General features: G+C 44.4%; 1 protein-coding gene across 3 annotated transcripts in view; it reads right to left on the bottom strand.

The window, feature by feature from the left end:
* The window catches only part of LOC133139925 (tight junction protein ZO-2-like), a 96574-nt gene extending 82371 nt beyond the window's left edge, over window positions 1–14203 (bottom strand). The window contains exons 1-2 of one of the 3 annotated variants that reach the window (XM_061259410.1): window positions 14071–14161; window positions 6549–6632 (exon numbers count right to left, since the gene is read on the bottom strand). The gene's annotated coding sequence lies outside the window, so the exon portion shown is untranslated. Of the gene's footprint in view, window positions 1–6548; window positions 6633–14070 lie in introns of all 3 variants that reach the window. The other 2 variants (XM_061259408.1, XM_061259411.1) reach the window with 2 other exon arrangements.
* Window positions 14204–14449: the final 246 nt, after the last annotated feature.

The raw sequence follows: 14449 nt of genomic DNA, 5'->3' as shown, positions 1-14449 counted from the left end.
CACTGCCGGCAGGGTATTTTCACACCCCGGCGGCCCTGTAGCGTCCCCGGTGCCTCACATTAAAGATCCGCCTCAGGAGCCCACGACAGAGAACCAAAACAGACACCCCTCCATCACCATTCTCTCTTCATTCCCCTCCTCCAGCCCCACGTCAACACCATTACAACACCCAGAGACTTTTACGGCCCGGATACGAGACGGGGCAAGGAAAACAAAATAAAAGCGTGTCAATTACACTCAGGCTGAAGCCAGAGTGACGTCAAACAACATATTTATTATTTACACGGCTTCTTTTATTGCGATTTTTTTTAATACAATAAAATAATGCACAGAAGAGTGGCTCGGCAATAAGAACACGCTGTTATCGGCGGCCCGGTTTGATGGATTGAATCAGCGCTCGTCCGAGCTCACGTTTTTGCCACTAAGGTCAAAAGCAGAAGGTAACGGCAGGCGGTGAGCTGAAAACAAATCACCGGACGCACGTTGCTCCCCCCCCCCCCTCTCCTGCTGCCAAAGCCTCGCGGCATCTGAAACACCTCCCATCAGTCACTCGCAAGCACTCAGTCTGGCCAACGTAACACGCACCGTACCCCACACCCCCTTTGTTAAAAAAATCTATACTGTACATTTTTTAAGTCACACCTTGCGTCATGAATCCACGCTAATCAAATGTTTTCGAGCCACCCCACACACCGCCCCTTCTGAGAATTTCCACCTCCCTCACAGGAAAAACAAACTGCCCTTCTTTCATTTTGAAGAAACCATAAATAGTTTGAAAGCTCTGTAACTTGACTCTAAAGTCTCCTCTCCCCAGACTGTCTACCCCCCCCCCCCCCCTTATTGTCATTGCCCGGCTACACACTGAGAGATGACACAAGCACACACACAGCTGATGTCAAGAGAAGCTCAAGGAATAATACACAGCATAAGAACACATCACGCCTGCCCTCTAAACTCACACGGACACACACACACATAGAAACACACACACAAACAATGCAGAGGACTCCACATGCAAAGAGACAGGCAAAATCATTTACACATATTGAACATGCTGACACGCTGAAGACACGGGCAAAAAAACCAAGCGTATGCACATCACACATACTCTCTCACACACACACTCTCACACACACACACACACACACACACTCTCGCATACACACTCTCGCATATACACACACATACTTTCTCATGCACATTCTCTCTCACACACACACACACTCATGCACATACTCTCCATCTCACACACACACACACACACACACACAGATATACTCTATCATGCACATATTCACTCTCTCACACACACATACACACACACAAACACTCTCTCATGCACATTCTCTCACACACACACACTCTCTCTCTCTCTCTCTCTCTCACACACACACACACACACACACACACACACACGTGTGTGTGCAACAGTCCTCCCTCAGTGAAGTTGTTATCCTGGAGTACCTTTCCCTCCGCCCAGCAGAAGCAGATGCTGCTCGGCGTGCTCAGGATATCCGAAATGAAGGAGTAGACTCCGAGCCGCATGGTGACGGGAGGAGAGGTGGGACAGCCCGGAGAGAGGAGGAGGAGGAGGAGAGAGGAGCAGGTTCCCTCGTTCAGGCAGGAGGAGGAGCGGAGCTGTTGCCGTGGCGGCGGCTGAGGGACTGTGTTGTGGAGCTCCGCTCCCGGCTCACGCGCTGACGGAGACAACAGGTGCAGCCCAGGACCCGCCAGCCAATCCCCTCCCCTCCTCATCCTCTGCACACACACGGTCATACACGCACACACACACACACACACGGTCATACACGCACACACACACACACACACACGGTCATACACACACACACGGTCATACAGACACACACGCACACACACGTAGGCACACACACGGTCATACACACACACACGCACACACACGTAGGCACACACGGTCATACACACACACACGCACACACACACGCACATGTAGGCACACACACGGTCATACACGCACACACGTACGCACACACACACACACACACGCACACACGTACGCACACACACACACACACACGCACACACGTAGGCACACACACGGTCATACACACACACACGCACACGTAGGCACACAAACAGTCATACACACACACGCACACACACACACACGTACGTACGCACACACACGGTCATACACACGCGCGCGCACACACACACACGGTCATACACACACACACGTATGCACACACGTACGCACACACGTACGCACACACACGGTCACGCACGGTCATACACACATACACGCATTCATACAACCTGTGTGGACATACATACATACACACACACACACGGACATACGCACACTAATAAGAACACATGCACACTCATAACACAATCCGGCACACACACACGCGCGCTCATAAATCACACACACATACCCACACCCGAACACTCAATCACACACACAAACACGTTCATAATCACACAGCAACACATGCAGAGTTATGCACGTGCACACAGGGGCACGGAAATGCACATGCACACACACATAATCACACACACACACACACACACACACAGTGCAGGCACTCACATACAGACGCTCATGCAGACACTCGGAGGACGGAGGCAAAGACCTCATACACTCCCGCACGGAGAGACTAAACGCATGCAGACACATGCACTCCCGCATGGAGAGACTAAACGCATGCAGACACATGCACTCCCGCATGGAGAGACTAAACGCATGCAGACACATGCACTCCCGCATGGAGAGACTAAACGCATGCAGACACATGCACTCCCGCATGGAGAGACTAAACGCATGCAGACACATGCACTATCGCACGTGCACATGCCCTCTCAGAAGCACACCATTTCACACAAGCTTTTCAACACATAAATGTCGATACACATTCGTGCATACACACAGAAAAACGTGCACACACACAAGCACACACGCACACAGGTCAAATATTCTGTTGAATACGGCATAGCCCTGTCCAACCCTCTGAAAAATATAAACATAGCTATGCACACACAAACATCCACTACAGACACAGACACGCAAATAAAAAACCGAAATATGAACGAACACACAAACAAATTGCCACAGGGTTTTTTTTAATTCAGTACATTCCGTTTCAGTGATTACATTTTTAAGATGTATTGAATTTGGTCCTGGGTGGCAGTTTTTACCCTGGGAGGGGGCATTCTCAAAGGTGCTTTAAGGTCTCCTTTGGGATCTGATCCCATGATCACTTGGGTCAGCTGGTTCAGAACGTTATTCCACCTCACAAAACTTTCACATTCTGGAAACAAGCCAGTTTCTTCTATTCAGATTACACGGTATCATTCTGTTTGATCTTCATCCCTCTTAAGAATGTAAGACATTGCTTTTGGATTATAGCTGGACTTCATGTATGTAAACATTACATTTCTATTCTTAGTGCAACAACAAATATGTTGCAGAACAGACAACAGCTTGTTCAACAATATACTGTACATAAGTATTTTAACAAATACTTCTAAATGCAATCGCATTATTGTATAAAGGGAACTACCAAAACCAATGAGTGTTTTTGGCTGATACTCTCACTTTCTAGGTGAGAACCATTTTTTTTCTGGAACACATACTGTATAATTTTTTCATTTTCCAAAATTGAAAAACAATTGACAGAATTAGGTTTACAGTACATGCATTTAATTACACTTTTCAAGGTAAAAGAAAATACCTGGAAGCATTTAAAAGTCTATGTCATAGGATAAAATGGTTATTTGCATATTTGCCCTAGAGCGCTTGATATTTATATAAAGTGTTGGCTGTGAATACTATATATAGATTAAACCTGCGAGCAGGTTGGGGGCCAATCAGTCCAGCAGGGCAGGGTCGCCATGGCAACTTGATCAGATCATGTTAAAAGTGTGGCTTTTAGTTTTATGTCAACCGACTGGGTATAACTGAGCTATGAGCTCACATCCTGTTTAGGTTTTTCGTGTCTTTGATTTGGCTGTAATGGATGAATGTTAGTGAAAATCAAAAATGCATCAGAGAGCTTTTTTGAGGGTTGGTTTGAAGATGATCTATGCCTCGTTTGGTGAAGATTGGACAAAATATGTTTAGGTTGGAGTTGTGCCCATCAGTGTGCCAAATTGAAAAATGTTTTACCATACGGTTCCAGGGGTTGCAATAGCCACCCCAGCCAGAAGAAAAAGATGAATAATAAGAAGAAGAAGAAGAAAAGGTAGAAACAGTGTGCCCCCAATAATATTACTACTCTCTACACAAGGTTGAAAAAAAACTTTATTTAATCCTCATCCCTTGGGTGTAGCAAGCAAATTTGTTTTCAAAATAATCCTCATCTAATCTATGTTTGAGCAGTCTGGCAGAAACTAAATTCATTACAATACTGACTGAAAATATCTTTGCGATTTGTTTCAACTCCGATAAATCCTTCAAACTCAGAAGGGATGGAGAGGATTGCGGTTCTGTGAGTGCGGGAAATAATCCCATCACAGAAAAAGGTGGAGCTATTTTACGCTGATATAAAACACAGTTACTCCCAAGCCATCTGCTGTTCAGCGCATGTCACAGCAGGGCAGAATCTGCACCCACCCACTGTAAAATACAACATTCACTTTTACAGCATTTGGATTTCCAAGAGTGTATAATAAGAATGTCTCTATCACAACCAAGTAGCCTTTAAAAAGGTAATATATAACTATAAGGGTGACCTTGTGAAATGGCTCCTTCAAATGAACTGCAGTACCTTTCTTTCCCCACTAGATGGTGAGGAAACACGGTTTCCCCAACCTGGTCTTGGAGAGCCACAGGTTTTTACCAGGTTTTTGTTAACCTCGAAACCAATTTAGATTCAGTAAGCATGTGAAGTGAGCTACCTGTGTAAGCACGCATTTTAAATTGATAGATTAAGTGCAAAGTAAAAACAAAAACCTGCAGACCGTGCTGCACTCCAGGAACAGATTTGGGACCCGGTACAAGTGGAAGCTATTAAGAGTGGTCACAGCCCCCGATCAGCACTGATTGTTCCTAAACGAGGCACATCAGAGGTTCTTAATCACATTTCCCAATTAACCACACAGAGCCTCTGTTAATTAAAAAAACACCGTCATCAAAAAATAAACAGTGAGCACATAGAAAGATAATGATATAAACTTGGAGGACTTAACATAACATGCTAGATTAAGAAAAGAGTTCAGTGAAAAAGGGTTCATTCATTTCCAAATATACCCCCCCCCCCCATTTACCCCTCTTGATTCTGAAACTCCAGTCCTGTTCCTCTTTACCCCCACACATAAATCCTCCCTCATCCTATCCACTCCCATATTTTCTAAACCCTCCAATTTCCCAAAACATGATTCCGATTTCTCCCTCTTTATTCCCACAATCACTGATCCTCTCATGTCATCTTTGCTGATACGAGTCTCTCCCTGTGACTTTCCAAATAGAACAGAGGAACATTGTTTTGTCATTCCCAAAAACACAGATCTCTCCATCTACTTTTCTAAAATACTGACCCAATCTTGTGCCACATTATTCCCAAAATCACTGATCCCCATGCCTCCATTTTTCAAAAATACTGACCAAATATTTCCACTCCTTACTGATCTCGGTCTCTCCACTTTTCCCACTTTCCTAAAATACTGACCCAGTCTTCTCACACACTTTCCCCAGAAACATCGACCCGACCTCTCTCACCCTCCCAGTGAGCGACCCCCCCCCTCACTTACTCTGCGGTCTTCCAGAGGCGGCGCGGGGGCGGGAGGAACTCGCGCTTGTTGAGGGGGGCGATCCCCAGCGCGGCCTGCATCACGGTGAAGTATTTCTTGTACTTCATCTTCCTCCGTTTCCACGCCGTGGCGCCGTAAGACTACGACTACTGCTCAGCGCCCGTCCGCCCGACCGCCCCGGCTTCACCCCCCATGCCCCGGCTGACTTTCAGATTCCCCTTTTTTATAATTCTTTTCTTTTCTTTTTTTTTTTACCCCTTTCTCCTCTCACTCACGCCGGAGACAACGACTGCAACAGGCGTTTCGTCGAGCGAAAAGAAGAAAGAAAGAGGGGGAATCGGAACGAGGAGCGCACGAGCGTCATTCTTACATAATTCCACAGAACCTTTAAACATTACACTAATGAAAGCGCTCCACGGGATCACGGTGACTAAGCTGCAGCAGATTCCCCGCATGCACTGTAATCCTCAACTACAGCTTAACCCTGGATCCCAGAGCCAGCATTTCTACCCTCAAAAGCATCATTTCCACCCCATGAAAATATTCATAAATAACCCCATATACCTGTATCTTTAAAGCGAAAAAAAACGAAGGAAGGGAAAAGTAGGCAAAGGTTACCCCTAAAACTGCAGCCCGCTACATCGTCGATACTACGATACAGAATTGTTGTTTCGCCCCCCACTTTGGTCCCTTAAATACACACCGCACACACACACACCACACACACAGACACAAACATTTGCTTATTAGGACAGCATTCTGAGAGGCTTCCAGCCAATGGGAAGCTCTGAAGATGACATTCTGCTCTGGCAACTCACACGGAACAGATTACATTCTGAACGGTTTTCTGCCTCCGCGGTCTCACCGGAGGGCCCAGCCGGAGAGAGAGGTGGTCAGGTGCACTGGGGGGGCAGCAAAGGATTAGAAAGCCAATATATACGCACAAAACCATGTCCATTTTCTTACCGTTGTGTGAAAACACCGCACGTTTCAAGGGCGGGGACATTTTTAATGGTTCATTTTTAACAGGGACCAGGGGAACAACTGTAAAACGGGACACTTTGAGAGCAGAGTCATACCATTCGGTCTCCACTCCGCTCCAGGCAACCCAAACACCACTCCAGTTTGACCATTTTCACACGGTCACTTCTGGGTTCAAACACCTTTGCTCTTGCTTTAGGCCATGCTGTGACATCTGCCCTTTGATTCACTTAGGAGTATCAAGCACCGCTTAGGGTCACGGGAGCCATTTTATTAGGCTAATGGTCTTAAGAAAACATCACATTTGCTTTAGTGGCAAGATGACTGAAATGTTACAAGTACTAATTCAACAGACAGACAGTACATTACAGACCTCAACTACAAAGCACACAAAACACGTACAACCTGTTAAAATGGCACAGAGTCAAATAGTGGTGGTGTGGACTGGTATATTCAGAACAGTACTGCCTCCACTCTTAATAAACAAAGAGCTTCAGCTTTGCGCGTCCGTCATTAAAAAGGTGCACGGCAGGTAAAGCCTCAGTTTCAGCACAGTCTGTGCTCCTGGGCTCCAGAGAGGGGTCAGGCAAAGCTAGGACAAATAATTATTTTAAATACTTTAATCCTACAGACAACGGCACAATTCCAACAGACTACTGGCCGTTTAAAAAGAGTTTGGTACATTCAATTGACAAAAGGCCACAGCAACATTCTTTCGTCGTGGGATTGTATGATTTGCCAAGTATGTAGCCCAAGAACCTGCAGGCAAATTGTTTTCCTGCTTCACTTTAAAATCCGATAGTGGTGCTTTAAGGATTGTGTCATCTGCACCTGGCGGACTTGTGTGCAATTGTATCAAACTGGACATAAGATAATATTGTCATGCAAGTCATGTCATTTGGGTCTTATTAGTGAAAATGTTTTTGTGCAAAGGGCACCGAACTGCAGGACATGCTACTAAGCAATGAATTGTATGATGAACCAAATCCTGTTTGCTTGCCGCATGAATCAACTCTTTCAAAGCGAACATGATTGCCAAGCTTTGATGCAGGTTAAAAATACGCACTGATAAACTGATACACGGATTTAAGCTGGCCGTCAGACAGCTGGGCATCTGGCTTGAGCAATTTTTCCATCTGTAAAAAAATGCAATGCACAATTCCCTTAATTTAGATGTGTTCATGCCCTAATACACCCAACACACTCTATACACACAAACACGAGGGCATGGAACAGTATGTCCGTCTCGTCGTAGGAACACGAGAGCTCACGTGTCCCGTTATAGCATTCGTACTTTAGATGTTTTATTTATTCATTTATTTTGCGAGTACAAACTCACGTGGATTTGCGGTTACAAAACACCACTTAGGCCACAGCAATTGCGCATTATCGGCGAGCTTTTATATGCAGATCAGTATTCAGATGGCGGCTCAATCAAAGGCAGGCCGGACGGACAGACGGACGGAGCGCAGGGGGCTGCTGCTGCTGCAGGTGTTGACGGTGATTCAGCACTAACGTGCCCAGAGTCGCACATTGATTGGCTACAGACTCCAAAAACCCCGTTCCCAAGGTCTAAACCGGCTGCTGATTCGACAGGACACCACAAAAAACCTTCAGGACCTGGAGTTCCTGTGCCAGGGCCAGAGCTGGAAAAGACGCAGGCTAGGAGTGCGCGCGCGCGCGCGTCTGATTTCATACTCTTATAACGTTCCAATGGCAATTTATGTTTATACAAAGTTCATACATTTAAAATATATTAATATATATTTTCACATCCTGGGTGAAAATTCTCCAGCTGCCCATTATTCCCAAACTTTGAAATTCATAGAATTCACCAGAACAGAATCCTGGAGACCCATTAGGGATTACGGTTCTGGTTCCAGGTTTTACAGGGTTCCTCCTGTCAGGAGTCTCCCACTAAATCTTCTGGAAGGCTGGCCATATCTGCAGTGTCAGGGCTTTTGGGATGCATTCATTAACATTTACCTCCAAACAAATATCAGGTTTCCCCAAAGGTGAAATAAGGTGTAAGCATAAGATAAGCGAAGACGCAGCCCGTGTGCGTCCATCTCCTGGCCAGACAGTTTTACGAGGCACGGCATCATTCATCAAACGTCATCAAGGGGTTCCCCCACCCCTCTGAAAGGAATTCAAGTAATAAAACAATAATCACAAGAGCTCCGTAAAAATGCTACAGTTATACCTTCAGTCTTCGACTCGCGTATGCATGCATGGTCATACCAATTTGTATTTTATGCAAATGATGAAAATTGGCCCAATTCTTAATGTAAATATAAAACTCACACACAGGAGAAAAAAAAAAAGCCCTAATCTTTTTGCCAGGAGCCATGATCCGTTCTGAAAAGTTGGGCATCTATATACATGAGATGAGCCGTTAATCTTCTGTTCGAATATTCTTGATGCATGGATAAAAATAACCCGACATTCATCAAGTGTGGTAATCCAGGATTTACATTTTTTTTTTTAAACATGTTAAATGATAGCATCAATAGTCATGTACGCAAATACAAATGAGATTGTAAGCATTGAACCACGCATAGATTTACATCCTAATTGTGCAGTGGCAGAGACGACCTTGAGGGAAGGTTGAAGAAGGTTCCGGAGTCATTTCTGATGAGGCAGTGTTTACAGTAAATTGCCTGACTCAAACAACGCCTGACCCGACGCAAAGAATTACGTTTATGTATGAGTATCAGAAACCAACTAAGTCACGGAAATCAGAGAGCCGATTGTGCTTGTTGCGTGTGGTAGCAAAGTGTATAAGGTATAACTGGGAGTAGTAATCTAAAGGTTGCAGCCATGTTTGATTCCTGGAATTTCTTCAGTATATATCCAGTAAAACTCGATACTGTAATAATGTAAAAGTTTTATAAATCGCACTGTCTTACAAATGCTAGGCAGTAATGCAATGTGAATGGACTGTTGGCAACCAATCCGACAACTTGACAAACCGGTATGACACTAAACTCAATTTGGTGGTGCCCAGTGCTACATACTGTACCCTTACACAGTGTCGAGGTGTGTTGTGCATCCCAGAGCACTGAGACACACGCTGGAGTGTGTAATGTGACTGGACACTGTCGATACGGAACGGGCCATGAACACCTTTACATAACCCAGCATAACGACCTTTATGTAACAAAGTCCTCCAGTGTTCAGGCTGCTTTGTCCCTCACGCTGCTCTTAGTGTCTCTGTGTATCCACTAAATAGGGCCGGCAGGTTTGCATAATGCAGCCGCAGTTGCCTAAACCATCGATCCAACCCCCCACCACCGCCCCCCACCACGGCCCCCCACCACCCCCAACACTGCCCCCCACCGCTCCCAGGGCACCCCTGTAACTGTACACAGATCTCTGGGGTAATGCCTTCAGAACCTGCCAGTCCATAATCCTGAGCAGTGAACACAGCAAGGCTGGAGAGAGCCAGTACGAGACCTGTGTGTGTGTGTGTGTGTGTGTGTGTGTGTGTGTGTGTGTGTGTGTGTGTGTGTGTGTGTCTATACAACAGAGAGACAACTTGTTCAGTATAACCAGCCACAAATTCCAACATTATGATTCCAATAAGACCCTTTGCTCAGTTCCCTAGTCACTTCTCTGCATTTTCAGAGGTCACAGACATTAAAGTAAAATGTCTTGGGATGAGGTTGTCCCATCATTTATTGGAAACATTTGTTTTCCAAATGTTTTTATTCAAGATTTTATTGTAATTAATTCTGTTGTAATTCAATTCTTGGCAACACATATTCCTATAGCCTCTAGCCTCACAGGCACTGTCTGTTTTCCTCCAAACTAATGTTTTATTTAGTTATTTTAATTAATTAATTTTTTAAGCTTTTGATCATCTCCCTGACATATAAATTGGATCAGTCCTGAGGCCCAAGACACCAGTTCCAGATTCAGCCTGCTCATTCACCAACCGGCTGTTTTGCCAATCAGACGTAGGGGGTGATTATGCTGATGTTCAGTTCCTACATAATGCAATTTACCTGTCTGCTAAAATGTTCATTAATTTCAATGACTTTGTCATATCCATAATTAATAGGCAGGTTTATTTGGGGAGAAATGAACAATGCAGGCCAGTACCAAACCGCTGCCTGTCATAGTAACCATGACGACAAATTAAAATTACAATATAACGTTCTGCACAATCAAGCTATGATTAATATTTTAATAACATGCATAATTAATGTGTTAAGACTTAATCATTTCAGATCAGCGTTTGCTTAGTAAAATTAGGGTGAAAAGAGGGTGATGTGTCCCTGGATGACTTCCAGTTTTATAACATCCCCCCCGCCAAACAAAAAAAACAAAAACAAAAAAACAAAAACAAAAACAAAACAAAAAACACATGCACAGCATATCGGTGCATGCGCATGTATACAATTAAAGCAAGGCCAAGACTTTTTAACGGGCAGAACTTAGTCAGTTTAAAATCTGTAAAAGCAGCAACTCGGAGACATTTTGCAGTCTCTCACAATACATCTTCATAACTAATGATAAAGGCTGCGTCCAGAAAGCAATGTTGTCCTTTTCCCAAGATTAAAATAGTTCTCGCGGGTGACAGCTAGGCTCAAAGATACTACGTGGATGCAAAAATTAAGACAAATTGTTACATTCGCCAGGAGCTGCACAGATTAATGTCGACCCTTTTGACAGTGGCCTTCGATACATTCTCACAGGCTGTGTAAACGCGTCTTCCCCCAGCAAACGATGTTATCAGAAAAGAAGGCTTCGTAAACCACCGTCTGTTTATTTTCTGGGATGGCAGCGCAGCTTTGTTTACCTTATCGCGACGAGATCGATATGTCAACAGTAGCTAAACACGGTCTGCATCAACGGCCACAAGAGATAAGTCAAGATGCCAAACAGTCTCTCTAACCACCTCCGGGTCTGTGCTCCTCTCTGCCACCAACCCTGATTTTCCAACCAAAAACAGAAGACTTTTTTCTATAAATAGGCTGTACTCATTGTTCCGGGAAAAAACAGGCGATAGTCTATCAATAGGTCTGCATGCCCCCTGCTAGGTCCTCAATCACCATCAGTCAGTGACAACCAGGCCCTTGGGCGACCACGGCATGGGACTGAAGAAATATCTCCTGTCAGCACTTTTAGCAGGTTTGAGAGAGACGGAGTTCAGTAGCGCTACAGAACGTGACGTCAGCCCCCAGAGAACCAATAAGAGCACGATTTGTTCTTTATAGCCAGAGAGTCTTGAGCTGGGAAGGGAAATCATATTTACCAGGGGCCTGTGTCACAAAGCAGCACTACTTAGTTGGCTGGATAACTGCAGTGTGTAAAATTGAAATCTTTATTTATTTATTTATAATTTATTCATTTACTTTTTTAACGACAGTCCATGTTCCAGATTTTACTCATAGCAGTTATCCAGCAAACTCAGTAATACAGCTTGATAGTGACAGCGGTCCCTGCAGACCAAACCCCATTACACCCAGTGGAGACTGGGAGCATTGCAATGGCACTGTTCCATTCTGTACACATCCAGCCCTGGGCTGACACAGTGGGGTTCACAGGTTCAAACCTGGCACAGGAATCAGAAAACCTGTCAATTAACCTTTGCTTTTGTATAGCACCATTTACAGAAAAGTTATCGCACAGCACTTCCCAACTAGCCTGGTGGTGACCACAGCACTTTTCAAGCTGTGGATTCATAAGCAACACAAGACAAGGCCATACCCTTGAACATTTTTCCTGAGCTCTATAACAAAGAACACAAAGCCGAATATTGGAATCAAATGGCTGCTGAATTGACGGTATGCCACCGGTTGATACAGACCTCACTCAGTACAGCTGCTTGCACTGAGCCGAGCTTACATCAGCTCACCATCCTGCTCATGTTGTCTTGCAGTCGGTACGACATAGACATTCGCTCAATTAGAGCGGCATTCATGCGCTTCGGACGTCTAGCTGACGGACCCATCTGCAAGCCTCCAGCAGGGAAAAGTGGTCTGCTAGGGGTTTTATTTTGGACTCCTGCCAAGAACTGAAACCAGTTTAATTTGTCATAATACAAACAGCACAGGACCTGTTCGACTGAATTATAGATACAGATATCCACTAACCTCATTAGGGGGAAGACACAATGAGGCTAAAACAATGCGTGAACGCCCCAACAAACACTTGAGGACAAAACAAGCTTGTTTGCCAAATAACTACGCACTGGTTCAGTAGCCTTCAGATACAATATTTCCCAAGTACAATCTGTGTAGGCCTATTGCAATTGAATGCCAAGCTACTACGACAATTCAAGTTTGGCAAGAATCTGATTTAGGCTATGTGCCAAAATATGTAAAAGCAGGTCTACTAGGCTACCGTACAAGATTAACAACATTGTTGGGAGTGTGACGACTGCGATTTAGTTATTTGACTCATGCCAGAATTAAAAGAATTAGCACTCCTGAGCTTATACGCCACTTCTGGAGTGAAAGGAATTTCACCTTAAATACCTCGTGCAGCTACACACCAGTCTGTTAACCTGTGGACCTTATAAGAAAAATACAGTGTCAAAATGCCTCATCCACAAGACCACAGCCACCATTTGTGGTTCCTATGCTTGGAAGATCTAGATATAATTACGTTACAGGACAGGTATAATCAATCATGGTCTTCAAGGTCCTAGAACTGCTGGTTTTCCGCCCTCCCTTTACCTTGGCGACCGGTGTGAAGACAGTCTGGTCAATTAGTAGCATTAATTGTTCAGCTAATTATGTGGGAGGAAAGAAAACCAGGGCCATTGGATTTGAGGACTGTTGTTACAGGGTGTACTAATAATATTTGGATTGTATTTTGAAATAACTGTTTTTCATGTACCACGTTAAAAAATAGTATTCATCGTAACCTAGGTGGAGTGCCTTCTATTTTAAGCCATAAGGCATCTATTGAAGCTGAGAGCCTATTGAAAGAGCTCAACTGCGTTTACTTAGACTCTATTTGTTGATAAGAGACTTCAAAGCTTAGCCCCACATAAAAAAATCCCAGTGCGCGTATTCCTCGCATTAGCAAGTCAATAGGCTCATGGAGGAAGAGAAATTACGGATAACAGAATGCCCAGTGACCGCAAAACATGCTCTAAAGTGTCTAGATGGCGAATATGATTTTTACTTTCCTGAATTGGAAATGTAATCTTATCTGCACACAGGCACAGCTACAAAATATAGACATAAACATTCGGCTACACGTACATCGAAAATGGAGTTTGCTGAACTGTTCGCTGGCATAGTTGACCTAAATAACACATCAAACAAGACCAACACACAAATAACCCGGATATGCCGTTAACGTTTTCAGCCCCCCAACAACCCCACAAATAGGTCAACTTACCGTTTAGTTATTTCCTAGGTTACGTATTCCTCTATGATGAATGAGGAATCCCTACAATCCCAAGCCAAGGTGACCGGGTGACACTTTGATTTGATGCCACCGAAGTTTTCGACACCAGACTTCCTGTATGAAGTATATGGGCGTGTCTCTGAACAAACAGGTGAGCACAGGTGTCCTATTGCTCGAGACCGCGCAGGGGTGGGATTATTTCTTCCGACAGGTGCATTTCGTCTGTAAATGAAAATAAGTAATGCCACAGGCTATATTATTTTCCTCACGACAACTATCTGAAATAACCTCAAAAGTTTGCTGCAGTTTCTTTTATTTATTTATTATTCGCCTTCGAAGGCACTTGCTTGTTCAAGTCTATGAAATGAAA

Source organism: Conger conger, chromosome 11 (assembly GCF_963514075.1).
Source record: "Conger conger chromosome 11, fConCon1.1, whole genome shotgun sequence".
Lineage (NCBI taxonomy): Eukaryota > Metazoa > Chordata > Actinopteri > Anguilliformes > Congridae > Conger > Conger conger.
The sequence above is the reverse complement of the archived record's forward strand: the minus strand, read 5'-3'. Positions and strand labels throughout refer to the sequence as shown.